The sequence below is a fragment of the Misgurnus anguillicaudatus genome, chromosome 17, assembly GCF_027580225.2.
Source record: "Misgurnus anguillicaudatus chromosome 17, ASM2758022v2, whole genome shotgun sequence".
NCBI classification, from domain to species: domain Eukaryota; kingdom Metazoa; phylum Chordata; class Actinopteri; order Cypriniformes; family Cobitidae; genus Misgurnus; species Misgurnus anguillicaudatus.
The window spans coordinates 17,386,964-17,408,698 of record NC_073353.2 but is presented as its reverse complement, the minus strand read 5'-3'; the positions used below and the strand labels follow the sequence as shown (position 1 = coordinate 17,408,698).

The window sequence follows — 21,735 nt, the reverse complement described above, 5'->3', positions numbered from 1 at the left end:
AAAATTAGTCAAAATGGATTTATTGCGTTTTGGAACCAAACTCTTAATTTCCTGTTTTTTCTTTGAATCGTTATACAAAGCGCATAAACAAATAAATATGGATGGTCATTAAAACTTTGCAAAAATAGCAAAGATTTACTTAACAAATTAAGTCAAACATTTTCAACTTGTTTTTATAAGTTATGTGAACTTATCACAGGTCAAAACTTAAAATAGTAGGTTGAATTGACTTGCAAAACCAAGTTGTTTTAACTTCATGCAGAATTTTTTTCCAGTGCACAAGGTGGCAATTAGAGAAACCCAAATAAATAAAAAACATAACAGAACACAACAAAAATATTTGCAATGAATATTAACAAAAGGTCACAACAGCAGAACAAACATTCAAGTGCCAAGAGTAAAAAACTCTTTGCATGATGGATGTGGCCTTTTCTCAGTGGCTGACGTGACATGGAGGATGTGAATACAGATACACGTTGCTGCATACATGCTTGTCACCAGCCACGGCAAACACAGCTATCCTAGAAATCTTGTGCCTCAAAGTCCTGCGCTGCTTTTTCAGAATAACTAGGTCAAACAAAGCTTGTGGGCTCAGACTGGAACACAGTGTGCAGTCTTAAGAACCTGGGAGAGTTTCTCATCTCCAAGACTTGACACTCAAGTGGCAAGTTTCTCAAAAAGAGCACGTTTTCCAACTTTAAACAGCATCGCCTGTTTAAAATCTGCCATTATGGTGCCGAACCATCACTTGGGAAAGTCAGTCCATCTGTAAACAGGTGGGCACGGTAATTAAACCTCGATTATAACTCTTGTATGTCTGTAAGGGGTCTGAGCCAACCTCAGCCAGCGTGTCTCTCGGCAGGACATCACCAGCTCTGACAGCAAAGGAAACAAAAGCTCTTAATCCTGTTTAATGTAACGCGCAGGTCTTGAATTTCCATACGATAATGCGTCCAATTGGCATGTTTTTGACAAAACAGGCAAATCTTTAAATACTACCCTGTAATTTCTAGCCTGCTTTAGTTGTCCATAAAATCAGTCTTATAGAAACACTAAACTTATAAAGGCCTTTCACTTTACGGCTTCAGCAAAAAAGGTTTCGTAAAAGAAAATACGAGAGAAAATTCACTAAACAATTGAGCCATTTCAGCGCGCTGTATTTTAGCTCAAAAGTCCTTAAGTACCCACAATCCAATTTAACCACAGAATGCGCTAATGTAAGACTCTGAAGTTCATATGAGTCTACTTTGGTATTTAAAGTAGCCAAAACTGCAGGGAAGCGAAGCTGAAGAGTTTCATTACAGCCTTGCACAAACATACTGTAGTGGGAATCGACCTGCAAGACCGGAAATTGCAGAGACTCTGTGAGTGCATACAGTGTGTGGTGTTACCTGTTAGCATACACTCCTAACTCTTTCCCCGCTAGCATTTTTTTTTTAAAAGTTGCCAGACAGTTGATTTTCATAAAAGTTGAATGCTTTCCAGAAAATGTTCCTAAAATCTATAAACATACCATATATGAATACAATATTTAAATCAAAGAACAGACCGTCTGCTTTCAAACAAAAAACCTGTTTCATTCTCTCTTTTATCACCTCTCAAATATGGGTAGTTATCTTCAAAAACACCAAATTTTGAGCAAAAAGCTGAGATAACTCCATTTTTGTAAAGGACTTTAAGATCAGATTCAACGAAATCCTATTAACATACATGGACATACAGCTGTGATACTTCCGGGTTTTTTAACTCTTTCACCGCCAGCGTTTTTAAAAAAAGTTGCCAGCCAGCGCCAGCGTTTTTCATGATTTTCACCAAAGTTTAATGCCTTCCAGAAAATGTTCTTCTTTAAATATATAAACATACAATATACCAAATGAAAGAACAGACCCTCTGCTTTCAAACAAAAAAAAACGTTCATCCTACCTTAAGTGGTTCTTTTGTAATCAGCTTTTGAATATGGGTAGGTTTCTGCAAAAACACCACATTTTGAGCAAAAAGCAGAGATAATTCCATTTTTGTGACAGACTTTTCATAGAGATCCCATTCAGAGCGATCTTTAAAACAGACACGGACATGCAGCCGCTTGCCATAGGGCAATACTTTTGGTTTTAAAAAGTTGCGGAAGGGGATAATAGCGGTATTGCGGAAAGACGGAAATATCGTCAATGGCGGGGAAGCGTTTTCTCTTAATTGATGAGATATCTCGTCAATGGCGGTGAAAGAGTTAAGTTGCAGAAGAGAATAGCGGAATACCGGAAATACTCGTCATTGGCAGGGAAGTGTTTTCTCAAAGGCAGGGAAAGAGTACAAAATAAAATAAAAACGTTTCTAGAAAGTTTCTTTGAACAATGCATTAGAACTGCTTTTTGGTCCCCAAAGAAGGTTCTTACAAGAATCACTTCTTTCTTACCCTTTTAAAGCCTATAAATATTCTCTCTCCATGATTAAATTTTATTGAATTCCCAATCAACTTTAGGAACTACCCCTTTATTTGGAGCTGAAAATTATGAAAACAACTGACAAGTAATCATGCAATTTACCCACACATTGCCAACTAGGTTTGGGCGATGTCCCCTAAATTGGCAGTTGACGATGGTAACGTTAAACCATCGCGATGGACAATGATATCGTTGGGCGGGGAGATTTAAATTTTTCTTTATTATTCGTTATTTTACTTCATTACTTCCACTTAAAGGAATAGTCTACTCATTTTCAATATTAAAATATGTTATTACCTTAACTAAGAATTGTTGATACATCCCTCAATCATCTGTGTGCATGCACGTAAGCGCTGGAGCGCGCTGCGACGCTTCAATAGCATTTAGCTTAGCCCCATTTATTCAATGGTACCAATCAGAGATAAAGTTAGAAGTGACCAAACACATCAACGTTTTTTCTATTTAAGACGAGTAGTTATACGAGCAAGTTTAAAAGAGGAACTATATTTTATGGCGTAATAGCACTTTTGGGAGTACTTCGACTTGCCTGAAAAGTCTGCTCTCCTTCTCCCTCTCATAATGGGAGAGGGAGGGTGTTACTGCGCCGAGTCGAAGTACTCCCAAAAGTGCTATTACGCCATACAATATAGTTCCTCTTTTAAATCCGCTTAGAAAAGCGCTACATTTTATTTTGTACCACCAAACTTGCTCGTATAACTACTCGTCTTAAATAGGAAAAACGTTTATGTGTTTGGTCACTTCTAACTTTATCTCTGATTGGTACCATTGAATGAATGGGGCTAAGCTAAATGCTATCGAAGCGTCGCAGCGCGCTCCAGCGCTTACGTGCACGCACACAGATGATAGAGGGATGTATCGACAATTCTTAGTTAAGGTAATAACATATTTTAATATTGAAAATGAGTAGACTATTCCTTTAAGAAGAGTTGTGCACTTTTATTTTAATATATATTTTTACATTTTGTACTAAAAAGCTATAATTTTGTTATTTTACTAACCCAACTAATGACTCTTTCCTATAGGTTTCACATAAGGGGAAAAAGTAGCTTTGGTCAGTCAACCATCAAGATGGACAATGATATCGTCCATTGGCACAACCCTATTGCCAACAAACCATGGCATTTGCATTACATTACATTTATGCATTTGGCAGACGCTTTTATCCAAAGCGACTTATAGTGCATTATAAGGTACAGTATGCATTTTATCAATATATGTGTTTAATGGGATCAAACCCACAACCTTTTGCAGTGCTGATGCAATGCTTTACCACTGACATTACATTACATTGCATTCATGCATTTGGCAGACATTTTCATCCAAACTTACAGTGCATTACAAGGTGCATTTTATCATTATGTGTGTTCGCTGGGATCGAGCCGACAACCTTTTGAGTTGCTAACACAATGCTCTACCACTGCTCCACCGAATAAAAGATTTATAAAATACTAAACTATAGGGCATTTTTGCCACAGTCAACCAGAGCTACAATGTTCTGTGTAAGTCAGACAGATAATGCAGTAGACAAAATCTATCACAAATTGTATTTACTTTTTAAAGGCGGTGTGCATGATTTTTGAAAAAAAAACTTTTTGAAAAGTGAGTTGGGCCAACTACCAAAACACTTGTAGCCAATCAGCAGTAAGGGCGTGTCTTCTAACCAACATCGTTGCCTGGGTTGCGTATGTGTGTTGCGGGTCTACCAAAAGAAGGTCCAGATTCTATTGGGGTAGGGGCGTGTTTGTTAGATCAGGGGTTTTCAAACCTGTCCTGGAGGACCACTAGTACTGGACAATATGCATATCTCCCTCATTAGACACACCTGGTTTAAATCTTCAGCTCATTAGTAGAGACTGCAAGACCTGAACTGGGTGGGTAAGGTAACTGAATGAGGTGTGTCACAAAAGGGAAACATGCAAAATGTGCAGTACTAGTGGTCCTCCAGGACAGGTTTGAAAACCCCGTGTTTGATGATTTCAAATGTCAACATTGGCTTTCAGAGATCATGCACCCCATCGTTAACAATGAACCCTCTTTAAAATCTTTAATTATTAATTCATTAATTCCCAGATATATCTCCATTTCAAAGTAAACTTCAGGCACATTCGAGATTGAGACTATATGGTTAATGGGACCTTGTTAGTTGTACAGTTCCTTGTACAGTAATATTTCCAGATTTACTTTATTCAAATTATACCTTGCAGATGTAACCTTTCGACATTCATTACAAAGTACATGATATTTCAATATTTACTCATTCATAGGATTCACAGAGGTATGGGATGAGCTCAAAATATCCTGCGACCCTTAAAATCATCTCTGTTGTCAGAACCGCCTTATAATTGAATGAACAGATGTCATCTCAAAGTGACACACAGTGAGCATTGGGACTCAAAATGGCAGCTATTCCTCTTCATTAGTCCTAGTTGTCTAGGGAAAGGAGACACCTCTTGCACCATACTGTACCTCAAACAATTACATTCTCAAGAAGAAAGCGAAGACGCTCAACCCCAAACTGGGAAATTGGGCAATTAGGCTGAAGGCGCAGTGGTATGTACCTGAAAGCAAAGGCAGGGACTCATCACTTTAGCTGTGACGGTAAGGTAAACAGCTAGATGGCTGAGGCCTGCTGATGTTGCTGGCAGCTGAATGCTCCTCAGAAGCTCTCTGTGACACGAGGACAGCAGATAAACACAGCCTTTCGTCCTTTTCCTGATGCATCATCTGCTGGCTAATCTTCGGTGGCTCCCCCTCGGGAAGATCAGAGCGTGGAAGATATGTATGTCACACCATCACCGCTCGGTCGTGAGAACTGATAACCCTTTGGCAATCGCTGGATGGAGTATCTGCTGATGGAAATTTCACCCAGGAAGAGTCCTGAAGCCAGCGAGACTGAAACAAAAGAGAGAGATTTTTCAGGCTGGACAAACAAAACTGAAATGCAGTTTGAAAATTGCCCACAGACACAGTAAAATGTACTACATGGATGCCTTGATCACAATATGTGCAGAGAAATATAAAGTCGGCAAGCCAAAGCTACAAAAATGCAACAAAAATAATAATGGACTTTCAAACAGGTCGACTCTTATCAGACTGATTTTTTTGGTATTTTAGGCTTTGGTGTCTTGACTTTTTTCTCTTTAATAATTTTTTTTGGTTGAGCACCCATTTTTAGTGTTTCACCAGTGGTGTGCATGCTTTTGAATTTGCAATCAGCAGAATGAAGTCATGTTCTGTACCCAGAGTAAAACCATACTGACACAGGGTGAATATGCAAACTCCACACAGAAAAACCTCCCAACTCACCCGAGGCTCAAACCAGGGACCCTGCAAGCCACTGTGCCATCCTTTTGTGAGGTACGGCATATAGTCCTCCAAAAAGGAACATGTAATTGAAAACAGTGTTTCTTCACTGATTCGAAATTTCTACAATCCACCCCCTTACAAAGCGATTTTTTTGTAGTAAAAGTGTAGTAACTATGGATTTTGGTTTTACTACAGTAACCATGATGGTTTTTGTGGTAACCATCTAGGGATGGGACGATTACTGGTTTCACGATTAACCACAATAAAATGTCCTGACGGTTAGTATTATCATTTAAAATGTAATTATCATTACAACCGTGTTTGATTACTACCGAGCCCCTTTCGCTTTCACGTGCTCGCGCAATAGCTTCACGTGAGCACGCGAAACTTTTAACTTTTAAAAAAACTTTTAAAAAAATTCTACACATGAAGGTTTTGCGTGAGCACATGAAAGTTTCACGTGAGCAAATGAAACTAAACTTTATTTAATTTTTGCTCCATGTCCCCTTAGGGGCTCCGTAGATTACCGCAATTTTGAAAACTCGCGGTAAATCCTGTCCAGCCAGAATCAGTTGACGCAGGCGCGCACATGCAACATAGTTTTTTGCACAAGAAGGCACTTAAGGGATAATGTATTGTATTCATTCACTGTAAACTTATTAGACAGATCTGTTTATTTTTTTAGCACAGAAATAATTTCAGGGACATAAAATATTAAATTGTGATTTTCAAAAAAAAAAAAAAATCAAATGTTTTCAGTGTGTGTATCAGTTCTTTTTGAATATTTCCATTTAATTTTAACATAACCATGATAATACTGATAACCGTGATAACTTTGGTCACTATAATCATGATATGAAATTTTCATACCGTCCCATCCCTATAACCATCTTATGTGGTTCTTTTGTGGTAACTATGGTTTTACCACGGTAACCATGTTTTTTGTTTTTAACTCTAGAAAAACCATGGCGAAACCAAGGGCCATGACAATCTGAGGAGCTTGGTTGTCCAAAAACAAGTCTTGGGTCTTGAACACATTATCAGATGACTTTCGGATGATATTCGGTAATATGAAAGGGGCATGTTTAATCATTACGCGTTCAAAGATGTAAAATGCGGTACCATTTACATACAGAAGTCTTTAAGGTACAATAGCCCATTTAACTCTAAATGTCAGAGAGAGGGTGAAAAATGGTGATTTGCTTGTCTTGTTTAAGAAACCCTAAGCACCATTAAAAGTGGCCTTTAAAGAAATAATAAAATGCTATAAAAAGGATACATGGCTCATTTATTGTTTGAGACACTTTTGTTTAACTACAATATAAGATTTGGGACCAAACTATTGAAATTAGTCGTAAGGATGACTGGATGAATTCAGCATAAGCTGATATCTGTGCAAACTAGAGGTCTTCTCGGGTCTAAATAAATGTACACGACCCGAATCACTTTATACCCGACCCCGATGTGCATAAATATATATTTTTTAAGAAAAACCCGAGAAAATTAGACCCGAGTACGACCCGAACTAGTGGCAATTTTTTTTAACCCAACTGGACCCAAATGTAAACAGCACTGACGTGTGTGTATTCTGCAGACCCACATGTAGCAGTCAGACAGAAAGAAACTCCGGTGGCCTTGCAACCAATTTGGTGAGCTGCTCCATTTGTATTACTTTGTTATCTGACGACGACACAGTGGTAAGCACTAAAATGTACATTTAAAACTGACTGTCATCTGTCTGAATAAAAATTAATCTACCGCCAGCCACACAATGTCGCAAGCCCTCTTGGCAAACACATGAAAGGGTTTGAAAAGGACACTTACACACACACACATGAGAGTTCAGGTCTTCTCGGGTCCATTCAACAAAAACACATTCATTTTAAATTATTAGGTCTTCACGGGTCGGACCTCGGATCTAAGTGGACCCATGAAGACCTCTAGTGCAAACACTACATAAACAAAAGTGTTGGGACGCTCCCTTCTAATGGCGCGTTTCCATTGCATAGTACCCCACGGATTGGGTCGGGTCAGCTTACTGTTGTGAGCTTTTCCACTGGGTGCAGTACGTAGTACCTAATACTTTTTTTAGTACCACCTCGGTTGAGGTTCCAAGCCACCCGAACTGATACCAAAACATGACACAAAAACACTGTAGATTACTGATTGGTCTGAGAGAATCCTCACTACCAGCGTCATCGCTATAATGTAAAAGATTAGCTTTACCTTCGAGCAAACATGTTGTCATCTGTGCTTTTCCATAAGTTCCCAAACTCCCTTACAGCGATGAAAAACATCCACAGGTTGAGAATCAAGAACACCATACCAGTTTTTTTCCAAACTTGCAGTTTGTGGCGACACTTTCGAGATGCGCATGTCCTCATATATGTTTAAATGCAACTTAAATGAGGCTTAGTTAGCGTCGACTGACACCACTGGTGTTTGTACAGAAACAGTCATGCGAGACAGAGGTAGTTATAAACGCGATGTGTAAACATCTATTTGTGGTGGCCAATTTTATTTTTGTGACGGACTGAGAAATAACGTTAAACGAATGTATAGGAATGTATAGCATTCCAACGACGCTCTCACTTGTATGATGTCACAGCAGTAGGCAGCGCAAATATAACGACACGCTTATAATCCCTCCCATTCCTAGGGTTACTAAACTTGATGGAAAAGCTGACCAAGCCAAAGTGAGGTGAGCACACCCAACCTGACCCAGACTGTGGGGTACTATGCAATGGAAAAGAACTATAATAGACATCTTTGGGGCGGCACAGTGGCACTGTTGCCTCACAGCAAGAAGGTCCCCAGATCAAGCTTTGGCTGGGTCAAGAGGCAACCTGATCTCACGAATTTCCGTGGCATAGTCACGGAATTTTTTGCTCATTTTCCGTGGCATTCTCACGGATCTCCGCATATTTCCGTGGCCCTGCCACAGACTTTCTTTTCCGTGGCATTCTCACGGATTGGTTACTCAACTGTTTTGTCCTATTTTCTTACCATTGTCGCTTCGGTTTAGGGTTAGATTTACATAAATTGACATCCCTACCCAAACCCAACTCTAACCCCAACGCCAGGTGACAATTGATTAAAGTGTAGAAAATATTGAAGAATAAATCAGAAAAAATAGTATAAACCAATACTTACAGTGACATACTAACGCAAACACCAAATCCAACCCTAAACCGAAGCGACAATGGTTTGAAAAAGGACAAAACAGTTGAGTAACCAATCCGTGAGAATGCCACGGAAAAGAAAGTCCGTGACAGGGCCACGGAAATATGCGGAGATCCGTGAGAATGCCACGGAAAAATGAGCAAAAAATTCCGTGACTATGCCACGGAACTTTGTGAGATCATGTTGCAAGATGTCTCTCCGAGATTGCATGTTTACTCTGTGTTTTCCTCCGGTTTCCTCCCACAGTCCAAAAACATGGGGTGTCCCAATACTTTTGTTCATATAGTGTAGTAGCTGATTACCTGCTGGTTTAAGCTAGTTATTGACTATTTCCCACAAAACAAGCTTTAGCTGGTTTGACCAGCTGGTAGCTTATTTGTTACAAGTACAAGATGATATCCCAGCTTGGACCAAAACACAGCTCCAGGTTTTTCTAGTACATAGAATACTTTCAGTCCAGGGATAAAAATCTGTCACAGTAAATGCATTATTATCTCTGGTGGCTTTTAGATGCTAATGATTTTTAGTTAATATCATTCCATAGCATTGTCCTTTTCTAGGTTATTGTGGCAGTTTATCGGCTGTCATCTTCCATCAGAAACACTAAAAACAGTGTAGAGACACTGAGACAGAGCTGTGCTGCATCTGGTTGACGTTCAATGATTACCTGTCAACACTGCATGCTGGACCGGGTAGCTCATCCTGCTCATTCTTTCGTTCTATTAACACCAAATGCCCTTCTTCCATCTTTCTTCTCTATAACCCACGTGCCATATATCGACTTTCAATGCCATGCTCTACCTCCCTCCGTCAACTCTGACCTCAGTCTTATTTCCCAGGGCTTTTAAATGCCCACTATAGTGTCCAAAATGGTTTTCTAAACCTCAAGAATGTGACATGCTTCAGTCCGCCTGACAGCGGAAAAAAAGATGCAGAGTGAAGATTGTACTGCAAAGGAAAAGCTGGATCAATTTTGTTCATGCGATTTCTGTCACACTCAGCTGTGAGGAGATAGCATGAATATATCTGCCCATCAACATTACTTCCTGCAAAAACCTTCAAAGAGAATGGCAGGTGTAACTTTCTGTTGACCCAGTTTTGGATATGTATGAACATCCTGAAGATTCCATTTTCTATTTCATCTTTTATTTGGGATAAAAATGTTCTGCTTGCTTAGAGATTTTAAAGGGGAGGTTTTTTTCTTGTTCCTGTCCTATAAAGCCTCACACAGAAAGATAATTCCTTTTTCAGTCTTTGTCAATATTAATGCAAGTTTGCAAGATGCATTAAATGTAATTGGGTGGATTAGTTGAGTGACATAATGGAATTATTGATGTGAGCATGAAAATATGTGTTTTAAAGATCGATATTAAATGTGTTCTCAGTTGTGTTGTTAACCACCCAGACAAATTTAAATTATTAAAAAAAATCGGCAAGTAAATAAAATACGTTTTCAAAACTGGCAGAATTCTCTGCTCTCAAACATTGTCAGCACTGAAACCACGTCCACTCGCAGGAAAGCTGCCATCTCTTTCGAATATACCGCTGTACAGGGTTGTTTTAGGGGCGGGGCTATGCTAGGTGGTTCCAGTGCGTCATCGAGCCACCGTTTTAGACCTGCCCAAATAATCCTGAACACAGAAATGTGGAAAAACTGTCTAGTGGAAGTTTCTCTGTGTTAGACAGCATTGGGCTGATTAATTACAGCACAGTAAAGCAAGATAGTCAATATCTATGTCAAATATGTTTGGAAAAGATGGGTTTGTAGTTGTTTTTTGAATGTTGCAAGAGATGACAGGAACGTGATTTAGTGCCACTCTGTGAAGGTACAGTAACAAAAGGCTCCACTCATTTGCTGAATGTAAAGTTCTGGATTGGGTGTAGGATGGGGTGAAGGAATACATTGCTACATCCTTTAAAATGAGATATTAAAACTGACCAAATCCTTTCTGCGCGTATTAAACATCCATGAAACACTTTTGCTTCAAATCTGCTTAAAGGGATAGTTCGGCCAAAAATTATATTAAATCCATGATTCACTCGCCCTCAGGCCACCCGGGATGCATATGTCCATCATTTTTCAGGCGAGGACATTTTCAGTTATTTTAGAAATGCTTTAGATCTTTCAGTCAATCAAATGTGAAGCCACGGGGTCCACGACCCTCAAGTCCAAAAACCAGCATCCATCCTTCACAAAACAAATCCAAACGGCTCCACGATGATAAACAAAGTCCTTCTAAGGGGAAACCGCGCAGTTTCGTTGAAGAAATATCCACATTTAAAACTCCATAAACGAAAACAACTTGCATCCGGTAATGCCGCCATCCTAGTCGCGTCCGCATTCAAGATCAGAGCTTTACGCAGCGTACAGAGTTTTTTCTGCTGCTGCTCTGTGCCCCCGCCCTCCGAATTTGTCATACGTCACTAAGAAAAGTGTGTACACTACGCTAATACTCTCTCCTGAATACAGAGGAGTCTAAGATGGTGGCGCTACCGGAAGGTAGTTACCTTGGCTTATAAAGTTTTAAATATGGACACCTCCACAACAGCACCGCGCGGATTAGAAGACCTTTATTTATCATCCTGGAGCCGTTTGGATTTATTTTCTAAAGGATGGATGCACATTTTTTGGACTTGAAGGTCGTGGACCCCGTAACTTCACATTTAATTAACTGAAAGATCAAAAACATTTTCTAAAATAACTGAAAATGTGTTTGTCTGAAAAACGATGGACATATGCATCTCGGACAGCTTGGGGTGAGTAAATCATGGGTTTAATATCATTTTTGGCCGAACTATCCTTTTAATACTGGTTTGTTGGCAGAATCTGTTAAATGCCACATCAATTTTACTGCAAAGTCCTCTAAGTGCACAGAAGAAGATTGGATGGCGTGCATACGTCACGATGCAAGAGCTTTTTATTAAGTAAAAGGACGTTACCAAATATATTAGGACATTGACCACATTTTGACCCTTTTACCTTTATTCAGAAAGGATAGTGAGGAACAGTAACTAGAGATTTTTTTCCAAGCGAAGATTCTTGCATGTAAATGACAAGCACTGTCTTTCAATACAAGCAGCAATCCCTCTTCATTCAGTGCTGAAAATCTATTCTGGTAAATCTCTCAGTTAATGCAGATCTCCTGCACCTATGGAAAAAATCAATTAAGCGGCCAGAGATCACGGAAGAAGGCCATTACACTTTATCCCAAGTTTGCTGGGAAGTCAGCTCAGTAGTAAAGAGGAGACGAACAGAGTACTGGAGGGGTCGAGGTTGTGAACTCAATCAGTTCACCGGTTATTGTGAGACCCCCAAACCCAAGGGGCCACTGTCATCTTGTCGCTATTGACCGGCCCTGTTGCAGGTGCTTAGACATGGATGGTTAAACAAGAGTAAGTAAGGGTCGGGTCACGTTGCACATTGATGGCCTAGGATACGGGCAGGGAATTCATATGAGGATGAGAAGTCGGTGGTCTTACAGTTCTGAACTTAAGCTCGGTCAGGGCACAAACCTTATGCGTATGTGGCATATGGAAAACTCATGACACTTCATTATACCAAAATGAAGCAACCGTTCATTACGTACAATCCTATTTCCAGGTTTCTTGACGACACTTACAGCAAACATCACAGTACACTAATTTAATTACATTCAGTTAAGCATAATTGTCAGCTTACACAAGGTGTCGTTCTTACTTTAATGCCTTACTTTCGACACAATTAAAGGACACCACATTAAGCTATAACAGGTTTTTAAAGCATTGCATCGTGAGAGCAGGAATCCAAGTTATTTAGGGACCAGACAGCAGTAACTCTCTGTATGAATGTTGAGACAATGTCAGTTTACAATACATTTAAAAATCTATTTAATAAAATAGGATAGAAACAGTATATAACTAATTGTCCCTAGTGACCCATAACAGAGCTTAACATGAGGCTTTTTAGTTATCTGTAGCTATGTGACTCCTCTTTAAGCTATTAAATATTAACTATGCCTGACAATGTATTTTTGTTAGAGACGGTGAATGTCACAGCAAAACCAAAATACAGACCCAGCTACTGTAGGTATTTCCGGAAAACCTTCCTATCCAAAAATTGTGTTTTAAATACATTAATGCATTTTCAGAAATAAAGGTACTGTATATAAGCTGTCAATGCTTTAAAATGGTCCTAATATGTATCATTTATGTACAGACATGCACTTTTAAGGTTCCAATATGCGCCTTTGAGGTACTAATATGCACTCTTTAGGTACAAAGATGTACCTAAGATGCCCAGTAACTGCTATGTACCTAATAGTAACAAATCCCAAAAAGGGCCGCTGTAATGTAATCTACCTGTGGATTTGAAGTTTTCTACCATAATTCAAAGCATCAGCATGCTACTGTAAGCCTCCTGCTAAAGCTGCCCGAATTGTAAATATGAAATGAGCTTAGAAAATTGATGGATACAATTAGCTTGTCATCTAGCATATGCTTTGCTCAAAGAATTGAAATTGGTATGATTAATTGTGAGGCAAATGCGTTCAGACAGGCGGACTTTAAAGAGACAAAGCTGCAGTATGGAGTTTTAACATGGATGGACTTTACCGCATGAAATCAATTTCATCCAAATATGATAAGGAAATTAATTTTGAGACAGTTTAATCAAACAGTCTTCAATTTCAATTAATTTGATGAAAACTCTTTGTGAGCTAGTCACCATTAACAATTACATGCAAGTGCATAAACAAGTAGCCCATTGGACCGCAATTATGTTAAACAGAACAGCAGGGATTAAAACCTTAATCATTTATTAACTACTCGATTTGGATTCAAAGCTGACATTTAAGTCTCAGCGTTTATCTGAAATTGATCAATGTCCAAACGTCATCAAATGAACACAATTTGATTAACTTCATTGCAATAGGGGTAAATCTTATAGTGTTTTATGTTGAAGGGACATTACACTTTTTTTTGGAAAATATGCTCATTTTCCAGCTCCCCTAGAGTTAAACATTTGATTCTTATCGTTTTGGAATCCATTCAGCCGATCTCCAGGTCAGGCGCTAGCACTTTTAGCATAGCTTAGCACAATCCATTGCATCTGATTAGACCATTAGCATCACGCTAAAAAATAACCAAAGAGTTTTGATATTTTTCCTATTTAAAACTTGACTCTTCTGTAGTTACATCGTGTACTAAGACAGACAGAAAATTAAAAGTTCAGATTTTCTAGGAAGATATGGACTATACTCTCATTCTGGCATAATAATCAAGGACTTTGCTGATGTAACATGGCTGCAGCAGGCGTAGTGATATTACGCACTGCCGAAAATAGTCCCCTACTATTGAAAGTTACCAAGCACACGATGCAACCACAGAAGAGTCAAGTTTTAAACAGGAAAAATATTGAAACCCTTTTGTTATATTTTAGCGCGATGTTAATGGTGTAATCAGATTTAATGGATCATGCTAAGCTATGCTAAAAGTGGTACCGCCAGTCCCGGAGATCAGCTGAATGGATTCCAAAACGGTAAGAATCAAATGTTTAACTCTAGGGGAGCTGGAAAATGAGCATATTTTCAAAAAAGTGGAATGTCCCTTTAAATCACTTTTCCATTGCATTGTATGACTTGGCACCACTCGGTTCGCTTTACTATGGCTCGATTTGCTTTTCCACTACAGTGGGTGGATTACACACTTAAGACCTTTGCACACTCTAGTCCGTAATTTTCGTATGCACGTTTTTCATATTCGATATCCTACAAGGTTGTCACGCGCATGAACCTTGCACATTGATGCGTGTTAATTAATTTGTTGCTAAAAAAATCGCTAATCATAAAATGAAGTCTTTGTAATGTTACCACTATTCACTTCGAATGGATGAATAGCAACAAGCTGAGATGTGCAAAGATTTTTATTGTTACAGTTTTGCTGCTTCTACTGCCGTGACATCATCGTAAACACGTTACAATTGGAATGGTGTTCTTGATTCTCGGCATTTGGATGGCGACAGCGCGCGAGGGTAAGCTAATCTTACATTTAACAATGACGCTGATAGTGACGATTTTCTGACCAATCAGTGATTTGCAGTGTTTACACATCAACTTTTAGTATCGGTGCGGCTTGCTTGAAACCTCAACTGAGGTGGTAATAAAAAAGTAGCAAGCAATAGGTATTGTACACAGTGGAAAACCCCTCAACCCTAGTGAGCTGTCCGGAGCCTAACTGGGCCATGTAACGGGAAAGCGCCATTAAAGAGCTGTTTTTTACTTAAAACTTTTAGATGAGCAAGGTAAATTTTACAACATAAAATAAAACAAAGTCTGAGCGTGTCTTCAGCACTTAAAGTGCCGTGAATTCTATTCAATGAGCTCCCAAAAGCCATTTCAAAATCACAGCAGTCTTGGTTTTTAGTTGGCATAGGATTTAACGGTACACTTTGGTCATATTAAAGTGCTTCAAAGCTCTACTAAAGATTTTTCATATAAAGCAAGGCTTTATGACGACAATTCTTTAAAAATAATAATAATTGAAGGATAGTTCTCCTTTTATCTCCCTATAAAAGAGCCTATACGACTAAACCTCTTTTTTAATCTTAACAAGAGATTGTTCAGTTTGGTCTGAGAACATAGAGGGAACAATAGCTTTAATGACTGTAACAGCATGTGGCCACTGTGCGCAGCAGCCAGCTGGAATTCAGCACTGAACTGATGTACCAATACTAAGCCACTTTGCCTTGCATTGAAATGTTGATTTAGAAATAAGGTATGGTTGGGAGGCAGATATCTGTCGATCTCTATCTCCATCCGTGCAAAGCTGCATGGCTGAATCTGTGGTCTTATCGTTGAATCCCAGTTGGGCTGCACTGGGTCTCCTAATCCCAGTAAATGCATTCATTTATTTGAATAGACAGAAAACAGCTTGTGGCAAGCCATCGATTACACAAGGCTTATTGTCTGTTTTACCAGGCTGTCTGAATGGAACTGTGCAATATTATATAGGAGAGAAAAATCCTTTAATGTCACTTGTTCTCTTAAACCCCATTCACACAGCACGTTGGTCCCAGAAAATACCCATAAAATTGCCACAGACTTCTGTGTGAACGCAAACACGTCCCACAAAATGTTCTGGGATCGTTCCCGGAAAGAGGTTCTAGTAACATTCCGGTAGGGCTGTGCAAAAAAAACCTGCGTGTTTCTTCAGTGAAGCCGGTTCCTTGATTAGTAAATGGCCATCAGTTGCTTTTAGATGGAGTGGCATTTACTACACAGAGCCGTATTTCACAGAAAAGCTAGGCAAAATTGCGTCAACTATGATAAGCTATTCGACAAAAATGCATGTGAGCGGTTTCTGGAAAGAAAAATAACGGATAATAAGTAAACTTCAAACGCTTTGGGGAGAAAAGAAAACCTACCAAGTGCAGGACTTTAAATACGTCACGTCTTTATGAGATCTTTACGGCATTGTGTGTGAACGCATGTACAGATTCCGGAAAATCATTGGCAGTGTGAATGAACCGAAAATCAAACGATCCCAGACAAATCAGTGCATTTTCCATGTATTTTCCGTAATGTTTGTCTGAAAAGGGCTCAATAGACAGACTCCTGGTCAAGTTACCTGGTTATCATCTACCATATGTCTTAGCAGTGTTTCCGAACTACAGAGATTAGGAACATCAAAGTTAGATTTTACTCATTGATTTCATTCTTTGACATGTCCTTACTCAGTCAATATAAGGATATCAAGGTTATATTTTCACAGAATGTTCTTTACATTATGTAGGATGATTTTATGTAAAAACAGTAAACCACAAAAAATTACTTTAGCTGGGTTTTACAGACTGGACACAATGTTTTCCATACCTTGTGATAAATTCCAGGTAATGCATATGCTGAATGTATTGTATAAGGTTTATATGCATCAATTTCAAGACCAAATAAACAAAGCTGCTGTATCTTTTTAAATTCTATATAGCTCTTACTGCACATCAACAAATGTCTTTCTCGTCTGTTTTTATTTTCGCCATCCTTTAGAAAAAGATTATAGGAAAAACATTAAACATGAAGTAGACACTTGAAAAATTGTAATGAAGAACTCCATTAAGTCTCCTGAACTATGAAAGAGAAACCTCTGAGCAATAAAACGTTTCCCTCGGGGATGGCAATACAATCCTTACACTCCATTTGACTTTCTCCTTAGTCTATTAATGGTTCTATGAAGGATATTCTCATTGTGATGACAGGAAGTAGCCAAGTGTAACAATTCTAATGATATGGGTGTCAAATATGCCAAGCAAGAAGTCAACATGATGTGTGGTCTTCATTAGCTGCCATTAAAAGCTTTAAGCTGTGAAAGTCAGAAACGGGCTAAAATAATGAGAGCCCGAGAGCAGGTGCCAAGACAGAGAAAAGTGTGATATCTTTTAAAGAACTACAGTAGTTAAAACATATAAGAAAGATATGACATGTGGGAACAAACAGCTGGAGCCCCCTCAGGTAAAGGGACAGTGATCCTGTCAGCACATGAAAAAAGGACTTGTCAGTGCTGATTTTAATTGGGCGCTTTTGAGGTGGCTGGGTTTTATCTAAGAAGAAAAAAGCATTACCCTTCAAGAGGCAGTGGAGGCAGTGTGTATGCGAGGGAAAGAAGAGAACATCTAGACAGAAAACCAGAAACCAAAAATAAATGATCTGCTCACTTAGAATGCTGATATCTGGAGAGGGAAAGAGGAGAGGAAAGAAAGAGCGAGCCGGTGTGTGACAAGAGAGATAGATGCTTCACAACTTGTGGAGTTTAATTTATTAGTGTATTCCTCAGGTGGAGTGGATTTCACTAACGATGCTCTGAAAAGTGAACAGACATATGCGCTGAATTAGAGATGGTAAAAGTGAGTGGGTTTAATATAATTGATGTTAAAAAGTTGGTGGGCCTTGTCCCACCCACATACTATGGTTCCGACGCCCATGCATAACAACTGAAAAGTTTCTCCTTTGCGTTTATGAAAAATTTCAAGTACGCACAACAATGCTGTAAAAAGAGCAATGTTTACATGCATTCCTGAAGACTAAATCCACTGTATAACGTATGCCAGTAAAAAGGACCACTACAAGCTTGCGCAAATGCGCATTTGTATTGATGGTTTCAGCAATAACAACATAAACAAACGGCTTTAGTGGAACAAACATAACTTTCTCAAAGAATCAATAACAATAGAGTAGATTTTAAAGTAGTTTGTTTCTAATAACAAGCAAAATAGATTACCTTAGTTCAAATTATAGCTTAAACATATCAAAAACTACACTCCAGCAAAAAATACAGTTCTCTGGACAAAAATATATGCTAAATACATTTTTTATATATGCTAATTATACATTAATTTTATATAGTATAGTTTTGAGGTTAAAATTAATTAAAATTAAATTAATTTTGTACTTAATTGTAACAAAAAAAAAGTTTATATTTCAATGCAACATGAATAAATTTCCTTATATTGAAATATATGGAAGCTTTATTTTTTCATGCTTTAAATTTTTTTTATTTTAAAAATATACAAAATATATGTTTGAAACATTTTTTGTAAACATATTGCAAAATATATTTCAGCAAATATATTTTTTGACCATTCTTTGAAATATATAAAAAAATATATATCTTTTTGCCGTATGGGCTGAGCTAACGTTACTGTGTAAAATTATTTGTATACAATGTTAACTACAGATTGGCTGCCAAACCTTTCTTAACATAGCAGTGATCCATGATCGCCATCTCCCCTTGTCCTTAGGAAACTAAATCATTTGTTATTTTCGACAAGATATTTGTTACAGAGTTCAGTTTAGCCCCTAGCCAAACCATTAAACAAACAGAGACTGGAAGTTAAGTTTCGTCCAGACGCATGGCCACGGCAACATGCGTGCATACAATGAAACCGTCTATACAGAAAGATACATTCTAACAAGCATCAAGCTGATTTGTTTTGACATAAGATGAGGAAGGTTTAGGGTGCGTCCCCTTCACCTCGGTTTTGCGCGTTCATGTGAGGTGAAGTGGTGTCTCAATTCTCAGATTGATCAAGGGCGAGGTCCAAGGGGTAGGGATACATAGCCCTTGAAACGAAGTGTGATAAGGACCACACTTGAAAGAGAGGGGTAAACGTTCACGTAGGAATATCTCAGGAGAGCCGGCATCAAGATGTTTTATTGATGAACGTCGAACTGTCAAGGAGTCGCACAAATAAAAGTAACATTATTTTCTGCAGCTTAATTGAGATTATATTATGACACTCATGTTTTATGATACTTTTAATAAAATGTTCAAGCGGTTTTAATTGTAATGTTTTTGTTTTGAATCGCTAGTTAAGGCGCTAGCTAGCAGCTAAGTTATGCGTTATTTGTGGAGCTCCGCTCAGGCAATTGATACCACAACCTGAGACAATGGCATCTTCTTTGTTTGTCAACGCTTGTCTGTTTACGTAGCAGCCAGTTAGCGGCAAGGGAAGGTGACGCAAACGGTAATCGAGTCTCATTTTTTAGACGAACAATCTGTCTTACCCCTTTTCCCTTTACTCGGTTTCGAGGGGCAAGGAGAAGACGAAGACAAAGGGGAAGGGGTAAGACAGAGAAATGAGATTGGCCCTTATTATTACAAGTGACCCTGCATTATAGAGTGGTAAAATTTTGTAAACTTTGTCGGATTAACTTAGTATTTTGAGCAGCACAAAAACTGTAGGATGTCATTGTTGTTTTTGTTTTACTCGAACATGCCTATAGACTGATGCTGCATTCCAGGCAACTCGAATTTTGGATATTTCCCATCTCAAAACCAGAAGTAAATGTCTGGACGGCAAGTTATTTCAGATATTTCAGATTTCTTGCCTCTGAACTTAGGGCAGATCGATCAACCACAATCTCCGCAAGACAAGTAATTTGACATCATGGACAAGACAAATAGCTCTTTGCAATCTTATGTGAACCGTAAACACCTTTAAAAAAAATTTACAACCTGTAATATTTATGAACATGAACATCAAAAATTTACAGTAACTGTTTTTGCCATAATTGGCACAACAACGTGACATTTTCTTGCCGTCTTATGTGACATTGTGGTAAACACATGAGGTGTGATTGAGTGGAATGCACTGAGGACTGAGGTTGGACATTTAAACTGGGATGTTCCAACCTATGGATTCATCTCAAGTGTGGCATGAATCAACACGTGTGCAAGAAGCGGCCATTATCAAATTCAGGTTTAAACAGGTTACATGGAAATGACAACGCATCATTATAAAAATCTATTTAAAAACTGGTCTTCAAAAGTTTGCATTTTCAGGACCCAAAAACCTCATTGTTGTGTAAATGAACAGCCAAACCAAATAAAAACGTTATGGTTAAAATTGTTGTAGTGTAAATGACCACTTAGGGAAAGGTAAATTCAAAATGGTGGAAGAGTTAATGTACAGTAAATGTCACTTATTGCTGGCAATCATACAAATTGAAAGTGGCATAATAACCAATGTATGGTAACCCATACTTAAAATGTGCATTTAGTGAAGAAGTGAACACACGCACACTCGGAGCAGTGGGCAGCTATCACTGCAGTGCCTGGGGTGCAATGGGGGACAGGTGCCTAGCTCAAGGGCACCTCAGTGGCAACCTGGCACCTTGAGACTTGAACTCTCGTGTCATAATCCTGACTATATAACCATTAGGCCACAAAAATACATTTATGCATTTGGTTAACACTTTAATCCAAAGCATGCATATCAATATGTGGGTATCAAACCCATGACCTTATGGGCTGTCAGTGCAAGAGTCTACTATTTGAGCTACAGAAACAATAATCAATTTTTGTACATTTTGGTACATATGTGTGTATGCTGGGTATTGTTATGCTTATTAATGTTGGCATGCTACATCATACAAATTAATAATATGCTTATGCATTCAGACACTTTTATCTAATGCATTCAAGGGTATATTGGTGTGCTCCCTAGAGATTTAAACCCACAATCTTTGCGCTCTTATCGCAATGCTCTATCAATTGAGCTACAGGACAAGATGTCTCCACAAATATAGTAAAACGTATTTAAAGCTCCCCACTAGTAAAGAAAATCAGCCAAAGTTTTGCTTAATGTATGAACACAATATAAATCTATGAGATGTCCAGGCTGTGTGCTTGTGAGACAGAAGGATGATAAAAGAAACTAGAGATGAGACGCATGCTTGAGTTTAGAGCTAAGAGAAAGATGCAAAATTGTAATTAAACCTTTTGTGCTGCAGTTTCACCTGACTGCCTTTCCTAGTTAAGCAATTTATAATGAACACAGCACAGGCAAATACATTTCCTCCACCCTCCATGTGATATGATAACTGATGGTGTGTGTGTGTGGACTTGCAGTGTGTGGTTTGGTACAGGCTGATGGCTGTCCATCGCATGTCCACAGGGAAGCGGGATTACTCTTAAGCAGGTCTGTTCCGTACGGCTGCCCGATAACGCCAGGCCCCTGGTTGAACAGACACCTGGTTGTGGGCCTCAATATTCACTGCATCCCTCCCCTCCGGAGCGAACCATTAATCAGGCGGTATAGAGACAGATAGAGTCACCCAGAGTTGAGTCCCAAGACAGGCCACAGCTGAGCTGAAACCTGTTAAAGTCAATTATGCTAGGGAACAGTTCCAGGAGAGGGGAGCCATGGGTGAAATTAAAGCTCAAATCTGGGGTGACAGACAGACTGCCTGAGTGAAGGGATAATCTTATAAACATCTGAGAAATAATCAAAATAAGCCCTTGTGAATTAGTCGCTGAG

General features: G+C 38.8%; 1 protein-coding gene across 3 annotated transcripts in view; it reads right to left on the bottom strand.

Annotated features, from left to right (window-relative positions):
• The window catches only part of thsd7ba (thrombospondin, type I, domain containing 7Ba), a 346,688-nt gene that overhangs the window by 202,220 nt on the left and 122,733 nt on the right, over positions 1-21,735 (bottom strand). For all 3 annotated transcript variants that reach the window (XM_055214506.2, XM_055214508.2, XM_055214507.2), the window contains one exon: positions 5,018-5,351. The gene's annotated coding sequence lies outside the window, so the exon portion shown is untranslated. The remainder of the gene's footprint in view (positions 1-5,017; positions 5,352-21,735) is intronic.